Source organism: Columba livia, chromosome 10 (assembly GCF_036013475.1).
Source record: "Columba livia isolate bColLiv1 breed racing homer chromosome 10, bColLiv1.pat.W.v2, whole genome shotgun sequence".
NCBI classification, from domain to species: Eukaryota; Metazoa; Chordata; class Aves; order Columbiformes; family Columbidae; genus Columba; species Columba livia.
The window spans coordinates 10,870,001-10,888,928 of NC_088611.1; the positions used below are offsets into that span (position 1 = coordinate 10,870,001).

General features: G+C 37.4%; 1 long non-coding RNA gene across 1 annotated transcript in view; it reads right to left on the minus strand.

The window, feature by feature from the left end:
* Nucleotides 1-1,065: 1,065 nt before the first annotated feature.
* The window catches only part of LOC135580427 (uncharacterized), a 28,216-nt gene continuing 10,353 nt past the window's right edge, over nucleotides 1,066-18,928 (minus strand). The window contains exons 2-4 of the long non-coding RNA XR_010474960.1: nucleotides 5,836-5,940; nucleotides 1,955-2,059; nucleotides 1,066-1,350 (exon numbers count right to left, since the gene is read on the minus strand). This is a non-coding gene — a long non-coding RNA (uncharacterized LOC135580427). The remainder of the gene's footprint in view (nucleotides 1,351-1,954; nucleotides 2,060-5,835; nucleotides 5,941-18,928) is intronic.

The window sequence follows — 18,928 nt, forward strand, 5'->3', positions numbered from 1 at the left end:
GAATTTAGAAAATGCAAATTAGGCATTTGTCCATGAAAGCATTTTGCTGCCCTCTGAGCTGTCATTGAAATCTCAGTCCATTTAGAAGTTCCAAGATCTCATTATCTTGCCCATGCAAGGGGGAACAAGCTGGTGCAAAGCATTGGGCTCTATTGTACTGTTAACAGGTTATCTTATCTGGGAGCACTCGTGGGTGATATATCATTCAAAGCACCCAGTAATTCTTTCTGTTATTCTGTGTTAATGGAGAGGACTAAATCAAGCCCCCCATGTCCAATCCAGTTTGGTACTTAGCAAATGGCAGAGATTTTCTACCAGCTCCCTCTCACCTGATGCTGACAGATGAGTGCCTTTCCAAGTTAAGGATAGTAGAACAACTCATCTCTTCTGAAAGTCACATTTTTCCAGCTTTCTCAAAGCTTTCCTACAAAACTTTGATTTGTTAGAGACTAGACCTTTCTAGAACAACATCTGCATATTTGCCACTGAAAAGTATGAAAGATTGAGCCTAACAAGCAGCTTTTCAGTTATTTTCCTTAAACTAGCCCAGAATACACCTGACCAGACTTTTGCATGGACATCTTGTACCCTCCAGTGTGTTCTCAGACAGGTGACCCTGGATCCAGGTGCTTTGGTGCAACTACAGCCACCTTCCACCCTACGTCTCCTGGCCTTGACAACCTGTGACGTCCAGAGGAACTTTGCCACCAGCCCTTCTCTGTTCTTGTTAAAAAATTCAAGGCAACTTGCCAGAATGAGTCAGCAGTGTGGTCTAAGCACCACTATATCTTGCTGCATATATCAATCAGAACTGTCAAATCCAAATTTTTTTATACCATCCCTGGTGGCTGCTTCCTGATGCTGGAAGGAGATAAGAGTAGAACCATGTACCAGGTTGTTAGGACCTGTGGAACAGCTGCTGAAATAGTATCAGCACTGACAATGCTGCTTTTTGAAATGGAAGCATCTGGTGACAGAGTGCAAACCTGTGGTAGCCCCACTCCTCCAAAGGGAGGAGAACCAGAAGTCAAATAATTCCTCAGTAATTTCATCAGCTGGGTTGTATTTAATTTTATTTTAAAATTACATCTCAGTTACATATATTTACGTTATTGTTTGTGTAACACACACTCTGAAATTAAACAGAGATGCAGTCTGAGAGAGATAATGGTTAATTTACACTTCAGCTACTTTTTTTAGTGCTTTACTGACTCTGAGTGTTGTTAAAAACTCCAAAGTGTAGCTTGGTATGTTTTTATCATACTGAGATTGTCTTCATTACTCAAGCCATCTTGACTCTTATTTCACCTGATATCAACTTTGTGTTCAGGAATGACCCTGTGCCAATATCTGCAACGAATCATGAGATATACATTACAAGTTTTCATGGGTTCTTTCAATGTCTTTAAAGAAAGTACAAGACCATTCATACTTTGTTTTCATAAGATAACTAAATAAATATTCGGGTAACACAGACAAAAATCACTGTTTCCAATACTCAAAGGATTATTTATTTTTTTTTTTTTTTTTTGTAATCAAAGCAAGGAAATAGAAGATGAAGGAATATTACAGAAAACATCAAAAACAAATGAGTTTCTTTTTTGATGATGTGCACTCTAAGATTTTGTTTACTTTTTTTTTTTTGAACCTTGTGAATTATAAATAGTTCAGACAGATACACACAAATCCCTATTTTTATTCAAGGTTTCTACTTTCACCTTAATTCTTACACAAATATTTTTGCTCCATAGCTCAAATGTTAAGTAATTTGTTTTCACTTGGATGATTGAAGGGACAATATTTCTCTAAAGAAAGGTGTTCAGAAGGAGCTTTCAGAATAATGGTCAGTTTAAAACTGAAACAGAGTTCTATAATCTAAAGCTGGTGGCAGGCTTCTTTTTACCTGTTTCTAGATAGCATCAAGTTTGATAACAATTAAATTGGATTTCTTTACCTTTGTTAATTCCATTCCTATGACATGGTTAGAATGTACTTCCGACGGATATTGGTAATTAATATCAATCTGTGTGCCATAATGTGGCTTGGATTTCAAGTCTTTCTGGAAAACGATGGAAGAAGGAAAATCATCATTCACAGAGAATAGAAGTCATCATAATTATGAGAGTTATTAAAATACCAGATCCAAATAAAATTCCACATTTGAGAGGAGGTGTTGGGAAACATTTCAAACAAGTAAAATCTGAAAATCTTAATTTTCTTTGGAAAGCTTGAGTATGCTTCCACATTAACTTCATATTATTCATTAAAACCCCTCCCCCCCTCAAAATAATATTTTTTTGGTGGAAATGGACACTGTAATAAAAATTCAAATTAATAATGCAGTAATTTTTGTACTGAAAGTTTTTAAAAAATTCAGTTTAAAAAATGAAAATAAAAATATAATTAAATTAGACAATGGGGTTTTGGTTACTTACTGTCATTCAGATAATATCTGACTGTAAAAACTGATTTCACACACATTTGGGGATATAAAGTTACTTAATAGGCAGCTCTGTCAATGCGCAAAACTTTCTGCTGCTTTATCTTCTGATACTTCTGAAGTTAATGAAAGAGAATTTCTTCCTTGAGAAGAGACAAATAGATCTTTCAAACTCATTTTATTCTTTCAAGCTATAGGTTGGTTTAGTTCTATATTTGAACCTAAATACACCCTAAAGCCCAAAAACTAAAGCAAGAGTGTGAGTCAAGGTGTGAAGCAAGATTTGGGTTGACGGCTGCATTGAAACAGGAGGCAGGAACTAAAAAAAAAAAAAGAAGAAATTGAAGAAGACAGTGTCATTAGGTTATAAAGCAGAGCAATAAAGGTTAATTAGGGGAGGAAACATGAAAAATTGCCATGTCCTCATACCACAACGACCGAGACACTCTGTAACTTAATGAAAATCCCCTATGTATCAATGGTAAAGACAGCTAGTGTTAGGTTTAGGGATCTAGAGGAGATTTGAGGGCTGTAACAAGCTGTAGCTGAACTACTTCACTCTCAGTTCTTCAAACAATAAATCCAGCCAGTTTGGAGGGCTAGAAAGGCCCATTTTTAGGACATCGCATATTTTCCATTTTCTCTGAAGGTGAAAGTATGATGTGTCTGGCACTGGCCAGCGAACAACCTCAGTTTTGTAGGCTGGATACAACATACTTGATCCCAAAGCCCATAACAATCAGTGGAAAGGTTCCCAGAAGATTTACTGGATTTTAGGCTATCCTCATCATGAAATGCTGGGTCCTGCGAGGTGTGAATCCCTATCTTGCTTTTGCGATGAAAAGAATTTTTTGTTTGATTCAGTGAGCAGTTTTGCACTTAGAGCTTGATCCAAATCCCGCTAAAATTAATAAGAAGCTTTCTGTTGACCTTAACAGACTTTGGATCATGCTTTATGTGAAAAACAGTTCACTAACTTAACCGAGGAATACTTATAAAGTAAAAGCAAAAGGAAACTTATAAAAGAAAAATCTTTCATTTCATGTAGTATCAGTTTTGGTGCCAAAAATATAATAAAAAAATCCTGCAACATTTTTCTCCTTATCATCTTTTTCTTTACAGGCTTCATGAGCCTCATCTAAAAGGCGCTCTAGGTAAAAAGTATTATCATTTTGATGAATGCAGGCCCTTTGACGTGAGGAAGAAGCCTTTTATTCTCTGACAATGTCCCTGCCAAGCTCAGTAGAAGATGGAGGCAGAAAGCTTTGGGGAAACCCTGATGATGATGAATCAGAGCTCCCTGCTGAGAAGCAGCCTGATGATACCCACCATCTAAACAATTTAGTGCCTTTTCAGCAGGTATAAGAATCAAGTTTGCCTTTTTGTAGGATTTTTAAAGGCTAAAGGCTGAACCTTAGCTCTTCATGGAAGGAACGAAATCTGTTTCCCATGAATGACTCTTTCTGCCTGTATTTTCACTCTTAAACCTTTGAACACATATTCTTTTGTTACCTTGTCTAAGGGATAATGCAGTAAACTGTCATCATGCATTGCCAGTTGTGGTGGTTGGGGTAGCAAAGATGTAGACATTGCATTCACAGGAGCTAAAGACTTATAAAGCTCATCAAGACTACATGGACCTCCAAAATTATGTCAGAAAACTCACTTTTGATTAAGCACTTATGGTGTTTTATATTTCTAGTTAGCTGGAAATATGGTAAAGATCACCCCTTCCTTAATTTTTGATTGTCTTTTTGCATTACGTGGACATTGACAACATCCAGAATGGTAGAAAAAAAAATGACAGTAATGGAAAATGTTAATCAATACATTAAAACAACAACAAAAATTCACAGCATCATTTAGTCTGATTTTTCAGCTTGATTTTTGGTTAGTGACATTTTATTTCTGAGTTCAGTTCCATCTCCATCTAAAATAAAGTGCAGCAGCTGTTTGTGACAGATTATTTGTATGAACATAGAAACTGAAAGCCTTTACATCAAACTGGAGATTCACTATGCCAGGCACTGAATAAACTTACTTTCCTATTAGGAAAACCCTATATGTAGCCAGAGGGAAAAAAAAAAAAAAAAAATCAGTTTCTATCCCACATGGGCATTGTCTTTACATATTGTTACCACATAACATAAATAACAATGTGTTCTTTATTTTTCCCCATAAGAAGTGAGAGACTGTCCCAGTCTGAAAGGTTTGTGCTCTAAATAGATGTCAAACTGTGATATGAGAGATATACAAGAAATTGAAGTCAACTTTCCAAAATATCAAAACATCCTTGTAACACAGGGCATTTTCTATCAAACATATGTGGGAAAATTACTTTTCTGTGCACTGGTGACTGGAAATAACTAAACTTCTGGTCAACCAGAAATAGCTATTTTTAAAAAGTCAGAAAAACAGATCTGTCCCTGTGCCTGGCTCCATGGCCAAGACCCTTTTGTCTGGCCTGAGTGCACGGGGTCTGGATTGCCTCTCAGTAGAGCTTGGTGTCATTTCAAGAAACACAGTAGTCAAGCAGAGTGTATATTACAGTTTGTTATTCAATATTTTGGCTGTTCTATCTGTGTTTCTTGTTTTGTACCCAGTTCAGTAACATGTTACGTATACTATATTATTACTGACTTTAAAGCTCACAACAAGATCAAGCCTTGAAAGAACAGTTTCTTTTCAGAAAGTGGAAAATTGGCAGGAGAAATCACTTCTGCTTTCAGAGGCAATGGTAGAAGCAGATGCTGAGTGAATATTGTGCAAGGATAGCGAAGCAGAAGCAATTGGAAGAGAAACTAATATAGAGATCACACATAATCTGCAGAATTTAAGCAGCAAGATATATACACTGCCCAGCTACTGCTCAAAGCACAAACTGAAGCAGACAAGCCAAAGGAAGAAAGAGAGCAAGCTGAATACTTTAATCACTTCATGTCAAGAAAGCTTGCTATATAGGTGCCAAAACTGTGGATATTTAGACAGTAGAAAATTGATTAAGAAGAGATAAGAGTGTGCTAGCTTAAAAAAGGCAACCTGGATACAAATGAAACAGAGGAAATGTTGGTATGAAGTTGTTTGTCATGGTGCGGAGGAGAATTTGCACAAGGTAATGAATCAAAACTTCAAAGTCAAGGACAAAAACAAGGAAAGAAGAGACCAATTACAACCATCAAGAAAAGCTCATTAGAAGAGCTTGACTATATACATCAGAATTTTTAAATCTGAGGGTTTTGGCTTAGTGAGCGCTTGGGTGGCTGAACTTCAAAGAGCTATTAGATCTTCTGAAAGGTCCGGGTGCAGTCTCTGTGTCTATGCATCTGCTTTTCCTCTCATTATCAATACTATGAAGCACAAACAATTCATACCATGATAAAAGGTAAATATCTTACCCAATATTTTGTGTTATCACTGGATTGGCTGAGAAGGACAGGTACTTTCTTCTGTTTTGTTTTAGCTGGTAGGATTCCTGCAAGCGGTGATGCTAGCCTCAGCTCCTGGAGGAAACGGCAGCTCATATCAGCAAATACACCACCTCTGGGGTTTACAGCTCTATGTTTACTAAAAGGTGGTGTCCATCATGGTGTTAACAGGGCTTCTATTGCCTAGAATGATGGACACAGCCTCATCTACAGCAAAGTATATATCCTGTTCCAAGTATGCATATTCTATTTTTTGCATCTTCCCAGCAGGAAGCACAGAAGACTGACCATGGGACAAATGAAACTGCTTGTCCTAAATAGCTGCTCAACATTTCCATCCAGTGGGAACCCCAAAGATGCCCAATGTGGAATAGATTGAAGAGCCTTGGGTCAACTTCAGGCAAACCATTTAGATGCAGGTGAAACTGTGTTATTCTACACAGGGACATAAGAAAGACTAGGGAGGATGAGTGCATTCATTGTCTCAGCATCCGGACCTAAGGTTGGTCACATTTCAGTGCACTAAAAGAAGAACAAGCGGGGGTAAAATGTTTGCCCACACAACATGAATGTTTGCACACACTGCCTACCCAATGTTTGCTTTTAAACGTGCTTTAAAGAGCTTATTTCTACACATCCTAGATCCTTAAGTTCTAATTAAAGGCAGTGTTTAAATACTATAGGAGTAACAAGTACAAAATAGCTCACTATGATTAAGTTACAGGTGTAACAAAGGCTAATAACCTTGTAAACGTAGAAGTGAGAAAAAGACAGCCAAATATTGTAGAGTATTTTCCTTGTATTTTATAATGATCCTTCTAGAAGCCTGAAAACTGTTTGCTTACCAAATATTAATTAGCTAATATTCAAGCAATGCTTTGAAAATGTAAAGCATTAAATATGTGCTAATTATAATTATAATTACTTACTATTATCAAACTCTTTCTTCTCTTTATTCTATGTGACTGTGTCTATGAGGAGGCACAGAGGTTTCTGCCCTGGAAGCATCTTTGCTTTTTATAAGACTGAATTAAAAGCATTGATTTCCTGGAGAGGGGAGAAGAAGAAAAAAAAAAAAAAAAAAAAAAAAAAGAAAAAGAAAGAAAAATAACCAGGACAGGGTTTCAGAGGGATGGCAGAAGTAGCAAAGATGTAGAGTGTATCAGCTTCTTTGGGGCTTTTTGTTATATTTGTTTACAAGCCTTATCCTATGCTGTGTATATATATCATGCTTTGTCTGGAAGACAAGAGTTAGGATTAATGCCTTGTTTTCCAAGGAACAAATGATGGCCTTTTGAAAGGTTGTTCAGATGCCTGTTTTCACCCCAGTCCCACTAGGGAGTATGCTGGGAAGATGCTGTGTGGACTGAGCCCCTGCCCTGCCACTGTCCCCATCGTCCCTGCTTGCTGATTGCTGCTTCCACCAGCAATGACTCCTGAGAGCATGCTGTCCTGCTCATCACTAACACCTTTCCTACACAAACAGTAGATTACATTGCAGCTGTCTTTTTGATATAGTATGGGTGTGGGTGGAAAACCCATTCTGCTAATACTGGAGACCTTTTCAAGATTGCTTGGCAATGACACACAGGCTTGTGCGCCTTTTCTCCTCCTCTCATTGCTAGCCCTGCTCAATGCAGCCATTTCCACAGGCCTTATTTCTTCTGCAGCTTCTATTTCCCCAGGTAATTCAGTGTTTTGCTCCCTGTATCTAAAATTAAACTTTCCCATCGCCATTTTCTGGCAGCCCCACCCAGGCTGCTGCCAGCACCACACAATCCACTACTCCTTCTTTCCCAGGGGCTGAACTCATCCGCTTTCTGCGTGTTTTTCCTGGCACGAGTTTGATAAACTAAATGCCATGTCTTCAATTTGTATGTGCATATACGCACTTAAAGAGGCCAGACTGGCAGTGCTAGAAAATGAAGCCTTCTGCAGTTTTGCAGAATGGGGAGAGGATAAAGAGCTTTTCCCACACACCAGGCTGAAAGCCTTGGAGAAGATTTACCTGCCCACATTGAGGTGCAGCCAGTGTCAGTCACTTTGCTGCTAGAACAGCACAGAATTTTTGAGAGAAGGAGGGAGTGTTTTGGGTTTTCCTTGTCTGTACAGCATATCTCATAGTTCTTAGCAGAACATTAAACAGTTGTGCTCTTTACATACATCTGTACAGTGGTTTCTTCCTGTCCTATCTAGAACTGAGTGACACAAGAGCAATACTTTCTATAAATAACTTCCAAAAGGACTTTAATAATTAATGCAGGGAATTCCAAAAGGGAAAAAAACCCAGCATTTCATACAAGAACCTTTAATGTGAATTCATTAAGGCGATCAGTCTGCAAACCTCAAAGTGAACTGTAGGGCAACATCTCAATTTCTTTCCTCTCCACTTAGAACACAACTGCCTTTTTGGGTGTGTGTCCTGAAAGAATGGTCCATCACCACACAGGAGGACCAGAAGCATGGTGCCAGCTTCTGGTCAGATGGCAGTACACGAGATTTTTTGACTTGTACTCTGGGAGCCCAGCAGGCTGGGCAAGTGTAGAGTTAAAATTTTGACCCATGTGGAGACTTGCATTTGAGACCAGTGGAGAACCCTCAAACATTCACCAGTTGCTGTGAACATGTCAGCCAGCTCACACCTGCACCAGTATCACACTGGTAGGTTTGGAGTCAATGGGACTCTAGACTAGAAGCGACACAATACTTGGGTAAACACTGAGTATCCAGGGTGAGAATGTGACAAAAAAGTATTTACCTGAGTGCAGGGAGTAATTCCAGCACACATAGAACCTCAGCATTCCTGTGAGCAATTCTAAACTGACTCTTGTAAACTGTAAAACTGTTCAGAAGAATTATATTACCAAATATTTTTTGTAGAAATCCAGCACAGATATATTTGTACTACAAAAATTTGCCATCTAATCAACATCTGATTTCCAGTATTTTACAGTGTTAAATGTTTGCATTAGGTGTATTTTTTATTAAATATCTGTATATTTTCAATGAAAACAGTGATTTATCAAGATTAGTTTTAAGCAGAGTCATATTTTTAAGTCAAGTGTTAAGTTATGGTCACCTTTAGGGATTTAACATCCATAAGTTGTGCAGAGGTAAAAATCTATTTTTGACATTAACTCAAGATTGAGAAGAAAATATAAAAGAGATTGTGGGGAAAAAAAAAAAACAACTAGAGACACACAGCCTGGCATCAAATGAAATTAAATAATACTTGTGCCTGGTATGTTGGATAGTCAGTCTGGGGTGTTTTACCAAAGGTTTCCAACCAAGACCAAATTTCCAAATGAGGAAATGGCTTTATGGGCCATATACTTTAGAGTTTTAAACACTTTATTTGCAAGACACTTGTTATTACTTTGTTTTCTTACAGGTGGATGAGTACTGAATATTTTGCAAGACAAAAAGTCCCTGCTGGTTGCTGATTTTTGTCAGTTTTGGAGAGTCCAAATTTCTTTATAATTTCTGATGTTCTTATGAGACCTTGTCAAATTAAAATCTTTCATGCCTTACAATGTGATTTCTATTATTAATATTTCACAACTGAGGTTGGAGGATTATGAACCTCTCACTGTAGTATTAAACAAATATTTTAAGAAGCATGGTAGCTTCACTAAACAGAATATAGGCTGATGAATGACTTAACCTGACCCCAAGTGGGGTTATATTAAAATAGAAGTCACATTTGTTTAGAAGTGGATGATATAACAGAGTCAATGCACAGAGGAGATCTAGAAAAAACAGAGGGAAGTCTTTCCTTTTAGATAAATATAGTGTAATGGAAAGGAGAAAACCTTTGAATATTAGCCCTAAAACCTGAAAGTCTTCCTTGATAACAACTGAGGAGTCCTATTCAGAATAAATAAGGCATTGAAACATGGAGCAACATGTCAACTCTCTTGTTGTTTCTTAAGAACTCAGTAGTTTTTTTTTTTAATCAACTTTAGAAGCTGGGTGGTTTTGCCATGTGGATGGATGAATCCAGCAAAGCAAAACCAACACTGTTGTGTTTAGTCTACGTGTGGTTTCTGTCATCCCCATGACATAATGACTTCATTAAATGATTATAAATAAATGATGAGGAAAGTGTATATGATCACTCCTCACATTGTTATCACATTAGCACCAAAACTCCAGTGGAAAAAATGCCTTACATACAGGCACCTGAAGCAATGCAAGGACAATATAAAAAATTCAGGGCAACTGAATTGAAAGTGTCTATCTTTCTACATGGACCTCTACAATTATCACAGACCCAGCACCTGCATTTCCTTTCAGAACTGAAAACCCATTATAAGAGAGCTTTATACAAAATCCTCATGGTGAGGGCCCAATTAATCTTGTACTCAAATCAGAATTATCCAGTTGAAGTAAGAAGCTTCACATATCCTTGAAGTAAAATCAGGTTGAAACGTCATTATTGATTTTTTTTGTTTGTCTGTTTCCTGAACTTCTGTGGTATTTTGATGCAATGTCATGCCAAAAAGAGGTAGCCAAGAGGTGTACAACTAGACCATAAATAGCTTAAGCTTAGAAAAAAAACAAAACAAAACAAAAACCAAGCCAGCCACAAACAAACAAAAAACACACAATGAAACAATCTAAAAAAAGAAATACCCCAGTCTTGCAGATAGAAATGATAGGCACAACCATATTGGGAAGCGATTGTTTTGTAATGTTATCACAGTCACATTGGACACCTGAGTCCAAAGGCTGCTGTGTGGTACAGGAGAGATGCTCCGGAAACTCATTCAGAACAAAAGCTTCTGGCCCTGCTCTGATTTAATCTCTAGACTCTGCCAACTACTTCACTGCAATAGACACTTTTCTACATGAAAACCATGCCCTTGACTTGACAAGGCTCCAGATTTGATAAACATGGGCTGAGGAGAAAATCAGGAAGGCCACAGGAACAGTTGCCCCTTGCAGTGGGTTGGAGAAGGCCACCAGCTGGGGAGTCACAGACAAAGAAGGCTTTGGGAAGGAGTCAGAAAGGTTACCACGTGGCATCCCACATACAAAGGATGAAAGAGAAGAAATCAAATGTGTCCCTCATCCCTGCTGGCAACAGCTCAGCAGCGTATGGGTTTCTCCATCCCAAGGAGCCATTATCGCTGTGCAGACGGCACTTTCTGTCTGTCTCATAATGGAGTTCAAAGAAACAGTTGTAACACCAAGAGACAGAGCTGAAATGTATTGTTCAGATTAGAGAATGAATGTGGGGTGTACCTACAGTTGCAGGAATAATTTCACTTGTACGTTAAATGACAAGTTAAAGATACTCAGCTACCAGCTTTTGGTTAATGATTGCAGCAAAAAACAATTATTGTAACTATGCAACCTTCTTCTCTAGCTGCTCTCAGTATTAACCAGTCCAAGAATATTGAGCCTTAGAATAAGAAATGACATGCTTCCTTTGGAAGACATGAAATACCACACATCCAGTCATTCTTGTGCTTTTAAAACATTAGTTAACGATTAAAATAAGTCCATATCTACTTATTTTGTCTCTATTTCTATGTGGTTAAAAAATAGCTTGGAGACTCCACATAAAATTCCACTTAATTGCTCCTTGGAGACGAGAGAGAAAAAAAAAAAGCACAAAAAAACCACTAACCAAACCAACAAACAAAAGCCACCTCTGTTAATTGATTAAATTTAATCTAAAATTCCTGCAGAAGAAAGCTGATTGCTCACTAGAGGAGATCCCACTTCTGAAGCCCACAAGCCTCTAGCAAAAATGAATAGCTGCAGCTCAGGTAATTTTTATTTAATTGAGCTCCAGCTGAACTGTTTTACTCCACAACTTTTAAATTTATGGACTGGTCTTTATCCCTGTTCTCAACAAAATTTTGATTTTGTGAGGTAAATTGTGCTTCCCTGGTCTGTCAGCTAACTGCCACAAGCTTTCATCCACACCTGTAAGTACCAGCTACTTATGGCTTCACCCTTAGGTGAAGAATGAAGCAGTGGGAAGGTCACTTGCCTTTTGATTTTGAAGTATCATTTTTGTCACTGGCTTTCATCTGATTTTTTAATTAGGGTGTATATGAGGTCACAGCAAACATGATCTTTACAGTTTTGACTATTGAGGTGTTATACTAGTGATTATTAGAATTTGTCATGGTTTCCATTCATGAAGTCCACTGGTGCTTTAGCAGAGTTTAGCTGATGGCTTTTTAAGAAAATAACAACAACAACAATCTTGTTGTTACTGTCAACCACTGCCGTTCCTGTGTAAACCTGAATCTCACTGCATGCACAGACAGGAACATGTCCAGTTCTTCCTGGCTCACACCAACCACATGTTTGCTCCAAAGTATTAATAAGCAGTGAAGTTGGGCAGGATCCTCAGGCAGGTCAGTTTGTCATTTCTGCCCGGATTCAGACTGTCCACTCAGTAATGGAGGAAAAAGCTGACGGATAGTCATCATCCTGGCCCCGTGCTGATAATGAAGCTCACATGGTCATGTTCACATATGGCTGTGTACATTTATCCCCTCTTGTCAGCTTCCATGCCTTGTAGGTGCATGTTGCTGAGAACGCAGCAGTCACATGACACTGCCATCTCTGTGATTCATGACTTTTATGTGGATAGTAAGAAATTAAAACATTAAGTTATTTTAAGACTTGATAAAGAGCTGGTTTCTTCAGCACAAGGAGAAACGAAACAAAACATGCACATGTGCAGATGGATTTAGAGGTAGGAGAATGAATGAAAAGCAGATGTGGAAGCTCTAGGCATTTTTTCCTAATTACTATTAATCAATTATTTGCTCTTGTAAACTTAAGCAGCTCAATGACATGTTGGCCTCTACTGAACCTTGCTGCTTGCGCTTCTTGCAGTCACATAAATTAGGGTATATTTCCTATGTTGCTTCTCAATTGGTCATATATAAGCATGAAGCACCAAAATTTGAGAGGTCTTTTACAAAAGAAGTACACCTGCTGCTCTTCAGCTACCATAGCACTTACCTGAAATTACCTGCTGAGGGGTCTACATGGTGTTTTTTGAGATTTGGTTCATGTGAGAGGCAACTCAAAAGCAAATGTATTTCCAGTACGTTAAACTCTTTATGAAAGTTGTTTATATCTCACTTGGAAAATCCTTGATTGTCTACAAATGTTAAAAGGTTGTAAACACTGATTTTAATAACAATAACATTACAAACCAGCCAACAGTGGCAGAACGCAAACCTCTCTGCAGGAAATGCGTTAGAAACCTGTCTCGTCACGGTAAACGCGTTGTTCAAAGACTTGGCTCTTTGATCATCACCAGTGTAATTTCTCTGAGAAAATAAAAAACCAAAACAAAACAAAAAACAAACAAAAGCATAAAAGGACAACCTGTCACTCACTGACTTCCAGACACACAATTTAGTGGCCTCAGAAGCAATAGGACAGCGGAAAGGGAAGGAAAATAAGCCTTTCTGCAGTATCGTGTATTACCTATACAGATGTTAAAAGTTCTGGAAGCGTACAATATACTTATTTTAATTAAAAAAAGTGTCCTCATACCTGAATGAAAAATATAATCTTATGATAATTGATTAAAGAAGGAGTTCGTGAATATTGGAGCATAACAGCTGATTAAAGACTACTTCAGTTAAAGCCTGTGAGTCACACGGACAATAAACCTATGAAAATTATTGGGAATCTAGTTCATCCATTCAGAAAAATAATATTTTATTTTTTCTTTTTTAGAATTTAACACATCATTAATACAAGTCTGACTGATACTGCAATGCTCTAAACAGAGCTGACAAAGCAAGAAGACAGCATCATTCTTAAAAAGAAAAAGACAGTACTTGCCAGCCTCCACTGTTGCTATAAAACACTTATACCTCACCCAACTCTTATTCTTCAGTGTTTGACTCATTTTTTTTCCCCCACAATTACCCAGCATAATTTGAGAGCAAGTCCACTGACTTCAAAGTCTTGGGCTAGATTGGCATGAAGATCCTTGGGCAAGTCAGATAAGACCAGATTCCCATTTTCCACAAGCTACATAACCTATTTCTTCCCAAATACTCAATCTGGTCTTATTTCACTCGTAGCTACTCAAGCGCTCACTCCTAGTGTGGCTCTAAGGTTTCTGCCAGACAACAGAAACAATGACAGAGAGGGCTGAGTTTAGATTAGTGTATTTTGTCTTGAGCAGAACAAAATATGTTGAAATGGTCTTTTTCTTTTGGCTGCCCAGCAGATTCCATTTATTTTGCTTTTACAGAGGTGCTCTGTAAAGACTGCAAAAGTAATTTAAGGTTACTGATACTTTTCTTTGTTGTGCTGTTAGAAAGGGAATGTATTGACATGTACAAACAAAGAAGGAATAAGCTACCTGATGCTTCCATCACAACCTTGTGCCTCTTTCCTTCTGGATGTTTTCCTGTTATCATCTTCTTCTCAATTGTATGTTTTAGGCCTTCTCACGTATAATCTCTAAACTACACGTGAATAGTGTATATTCCAGGGGAATTAATAAAGCTTTAATGAGTTTTCCTGTCACTGCTTGCCAAGTATTATGAACTGACTTAAATACAACTCTAATTTTATTAAAGTGCAAGGGAAATTATGTTATAATCCACGTAGACCATTGTCTTCATCTTTTTCACGGCTGACTCCTTAAACTGTTCACATAAAATGATCATTTTATGCTTTTCCACTTGAATGACTACAGAACAAGTACACACTGAGTCCTTTTTTAAAGTTCAGATGTGTTACAATGTTGGTAAACCAGCTTTTATCAGCTGGCAAACAGACCTGTTGTTATGTCTTCAATGTAACTCCTAAATACTAGTCTAAGCAGCAACATTTTTACAGTGTCTCAGTCAGAAACAAACAGTAATTGAATTAGAAATGGGCAACTATCAAAATATCAAAATTGCAGACCAATCCAGGAACTGTACACATAGATAGGAAGGTAATCCACTGTTCCTAAAACTCACAGAGCTCATTCAACTGTATGGATATAAAAATTCATCAGGTATCACTTCAACTATATTGAAAATATATCTACAGTATTTTTGAAAGGGAAACTAGTTTACTGAATTTCATATAAATATTAGAGCACAGATCATGTATATATTTTGGAGATTTTTACTTAGCCATTGTTGTCATTTTTCATGTGGTAATAAAAATGTAAAACATGCAAATGTCTTGCAAAAAAGCTAAATCACCAAGACCAATAATAATATGTTATTATGCCACCATATTCAGTATTTATCACAATGACAATGTAAAGTAAAAGTATGTATTTGCCCAGTAGGTTGTCACATAAGCAAAAAGATTCTAGGTATATGCTGCATATGCAGTTACATTTAGCCTTTGGTACGTGTGCCCTCTGCGGATATGACAATTTCTTAACCTGCTTTTTGATGAAGTCTAACATAGGAGAATGAGTGGTTTGCTTTGGATGACTTGCACTTATCTAAAAGGTTATGCCAGGTAGGACTGTAAGCATAAAATAGCTTCCCATCATATTTTCACCCCTTTGGTGGCTGCACTGAGATATCTAAAAAATAAACAATAATACCTCACAATTGCATGGCACTGCTCAATTGTAGACCTAAATGCTCTTTAGAAATAACACAGAAGCGTTATCACCACTTTACCCATGGGAAAACTCAGACAAAAAAATCTCAGATCTTTATTTATGAACTATTTGGCATGAATAAATAATTAGGTATAGATTTATATATATATATATATATATACACACACACATATATTAAAATATTATAAATATTCTGGTGAAAATGTTTCATATTGGTTTTGCACAATACCTGATCCAGTTTGCAATGGTATCGCTGGGAAATCTTGACTACAGTATGAGCTTGTATTTGGTTTCTTATGGTCCAAAGACAACACTGTATAGGACTAATCCACAATACTACACAAAGAAATCCAACCCTCAACCTCAAGGCCCTACAGCTAGTGGTATCAAATATAATTTATGAGATGTTTTTTCCTTTACACTTCCTACTGTAGGTGAACTAGATTATCACAGTGATGCCTTGAATGCTTAATTTCAGGATGCAGGTGTTTCTTTTCAGGAGTTCTCTTATTAAGGTCACCATTCTGAAGATGAAAGCAAGACATGAAACATTTTTTTTTGTCTTTTTTTTTTTTTTCCTCTTTTTTTTTGTTGCAAAGTCTCATTTCTCAAGAGATAATCCCATTTGGGAGGTGTCTGATTCACTATAAATGATAGCCCCTTGCTTGAAAGAGAAACACTCAGGTAAAGGGAAAAAAGGATTAAGGATAAAGTTGGCATATAAAGCATAGTTCTTTTAATTTTAATTAACAGATGTAAACATCTACGTAGAATTTAAAGACTGAAGCAATCCAATGTACCAGAATAGATACAATCAGATAATTAATGCATTTTAACGAATACTAGAATAGAAAAAATTTAGGCCTTGACGTTCACTTTATTTCTCTCCTTCTCTTTTAACATTTTAATTTTCGCTGTGTGTAAACTCAGTAAAATGTGTTCAAGCACAGAAAGCCAGCAGCTAGATTTGTAACATCACCCTGATCCTATCTGAAATCTCGCAGAAAGCTTAGGTGAGAATTTAAGAATTGCATGAATTTGTACTCTTATCTGCAGGGATGCCAGCTCCACTTTTTATGACAGAGTAAATGTTTGCCTCAGATCCTTAACCACCAAGATACTGTGAATCTGAGCCACTATGCCCAAATCACAGGGACACCCAGAGAAACAATAAAATAAAAGCTATTGCTGCTCTTCCTCTCACAAACATCTTCCTGCTCGACTGTCCCCACACACATTTACACAGGTCACTTCTTTTCACTGCTGGCACATTGCAGCAAGAGCTCGTAGCTCTTCTCTTTGCCCTGCCATGAAGCTGCACCAACACTATATTTAGGGAGCTCTGCATCCATCATGTCTGCTTGAGCCTGTGCCCCAGAACTCAGGAGTGGTTCAGTATAATATTTCTGGTAATTCTTCTAAAAACTCAACCTGTGTCCTAATAAAGCTCTAATTATTCTTCCTTGACAGTCCAAACCACTTTGCATAATTGTTTTTCGGCTCTCAACTCTATATATAAAATGCCCCATAATGATTTTACACAGCTGAATATCATACTTTCTTAATAGATTTATGGAAATAAAAACTGTCTGCAGAAAAAAAAAGATAATACGCGTTCTCTCTGTATAACTGTACCATCATTTTCTCCTTTGTGAATTTGCATTGGTAATTAACAGTGCTACATATTTAAACTGCTTTAGCAGTGTATATCTAGTGGTTACTGACTACTGGGTAAGCAGCTTCAAGGTTTTATTAACTTATAATTATCAAATTAGTTTTACCTGTTTTTTTTAGCCAATTTACCACTGTATGATTCATGAATAGTAGACTAGCTAGGAATAGCCTCAGGTACTCTTTGAGCTTTGCTCTGCAGCTGGGTGTCAACCATTGTGATTCTGATTCCTGTAACCACCACTCCACTCTGCAATCACAGAGCCACAGAATATTTTGAGTTGCAAGGGACATGTAAGGATCATCAGCTCCAAATCCCTGCTCCTTACAAGGCTACCTAGAACTAAACTATTGTGAACTGCCATGTGAGTACTGTGGAAGTTCAAAGGAAAGACAAGACAGACCTATAATATCTATTCTACCTCTGTAATTAGAACCTACTCCTTTGATGACTCATAAATGCAGGAAGCAATAGGAAAACCTGTCAGGACATGATATTTCAAATATAAGACATAACTTTTCCTACTAGACGATTGGTCTGCACTAACATATGGTACTACTGTCTTCAGTTGTTAAGGTCCAAAATACAGACATCTTGTATCTGTACCGCTCCAATAAGATTCTCAATATTCTGGGATAATTCCTTTTCCTGCCTTCCATTCCTCCTCTTAGATTGAAGAAAGAAAAGGAAGAGGAAGAAAAGCAATAAAAAGTTAGCAAAAGCCAGGAAGAGAGGAAGAAAGCCAAAGTTTAGTGCTGCCTTGGTTAAAATGAGCACAACAACAACAAAATATTGATGTATACATTTCTTGGCCTTTCACTCAGCCATTTTACACTTATAAAAGTCAGACCTGTAAGTGCTAAAATATCAAGGGAATCACATTCAGAGAATTCCTCTCTGCTTTGAAGTCTGTCACAAAATCTGCCATTTTAGCCATCACTCATCACTGCTGGATGTGCTACACATCTCTGAATCTATAAATGGCAGCAGCAGTAATGTCCACATCATCTGGATTAAAAGTCTTTATTTTTTGCTTGAAAACGTCAAACATGTACCATCTATCTTTTTCGGATAATGAGTTGTGTGAAAGGAGACAGTAGGATTCCAGTAAAGATCAGACATTTATAAGAGTAATGAGAACAACCACTTTTTTATTTAGGATAAAAATTGATTATATAAAGAACTGTAGCATTTATATTCTAACTACTTACTGAAAAGGATGGAAATTCACACCTTTGCAGTGTCCAGATAATGTCTGCAGGCTTTCCCTTTTTTGCTGCTACCTGGTTGGCCCCTGGGGGCCAAGTTAGTGTGATCAATGCATCTGATCTTGCAAAGTTTACAAAAAGTCTACTGTCATGTCCAGACAAATTACAATCTCCAAAACACAGGATATTTACTATCTCGACTGTCAGACGTTTCTGTGTGAGATATTTGCCCGTAACCAGCAGGACCAGCAGTGAAATTCCTAGGACAGAATAGCTTTCCCACCCTTCCTCTTTTTTTTTCTGAGCAGAACATTAAATATTCAGAATTATGCTGATTTTTTTCTGAAAAATTATTACAAATACTATCTCCCCTGACAGCAAGATATGGTGGATCTTGAATAACAACTGTGCAGGGGGAAAGAAAGTGTTGAAATTAGTGATGCTGTCTTCTCTGAATGCTAAACATTTACCTCACATAGAGAGAAACCAACAAGAGATTACAAATGTAGAGCAATTTAGATTGAAAGGGACCTTCGAAGGTGATCTGGTCCAACCCCAGCACTCAGAGGAAGATCAATTCTGAAAGTAGCTCTAGTTTGACCATGAGCA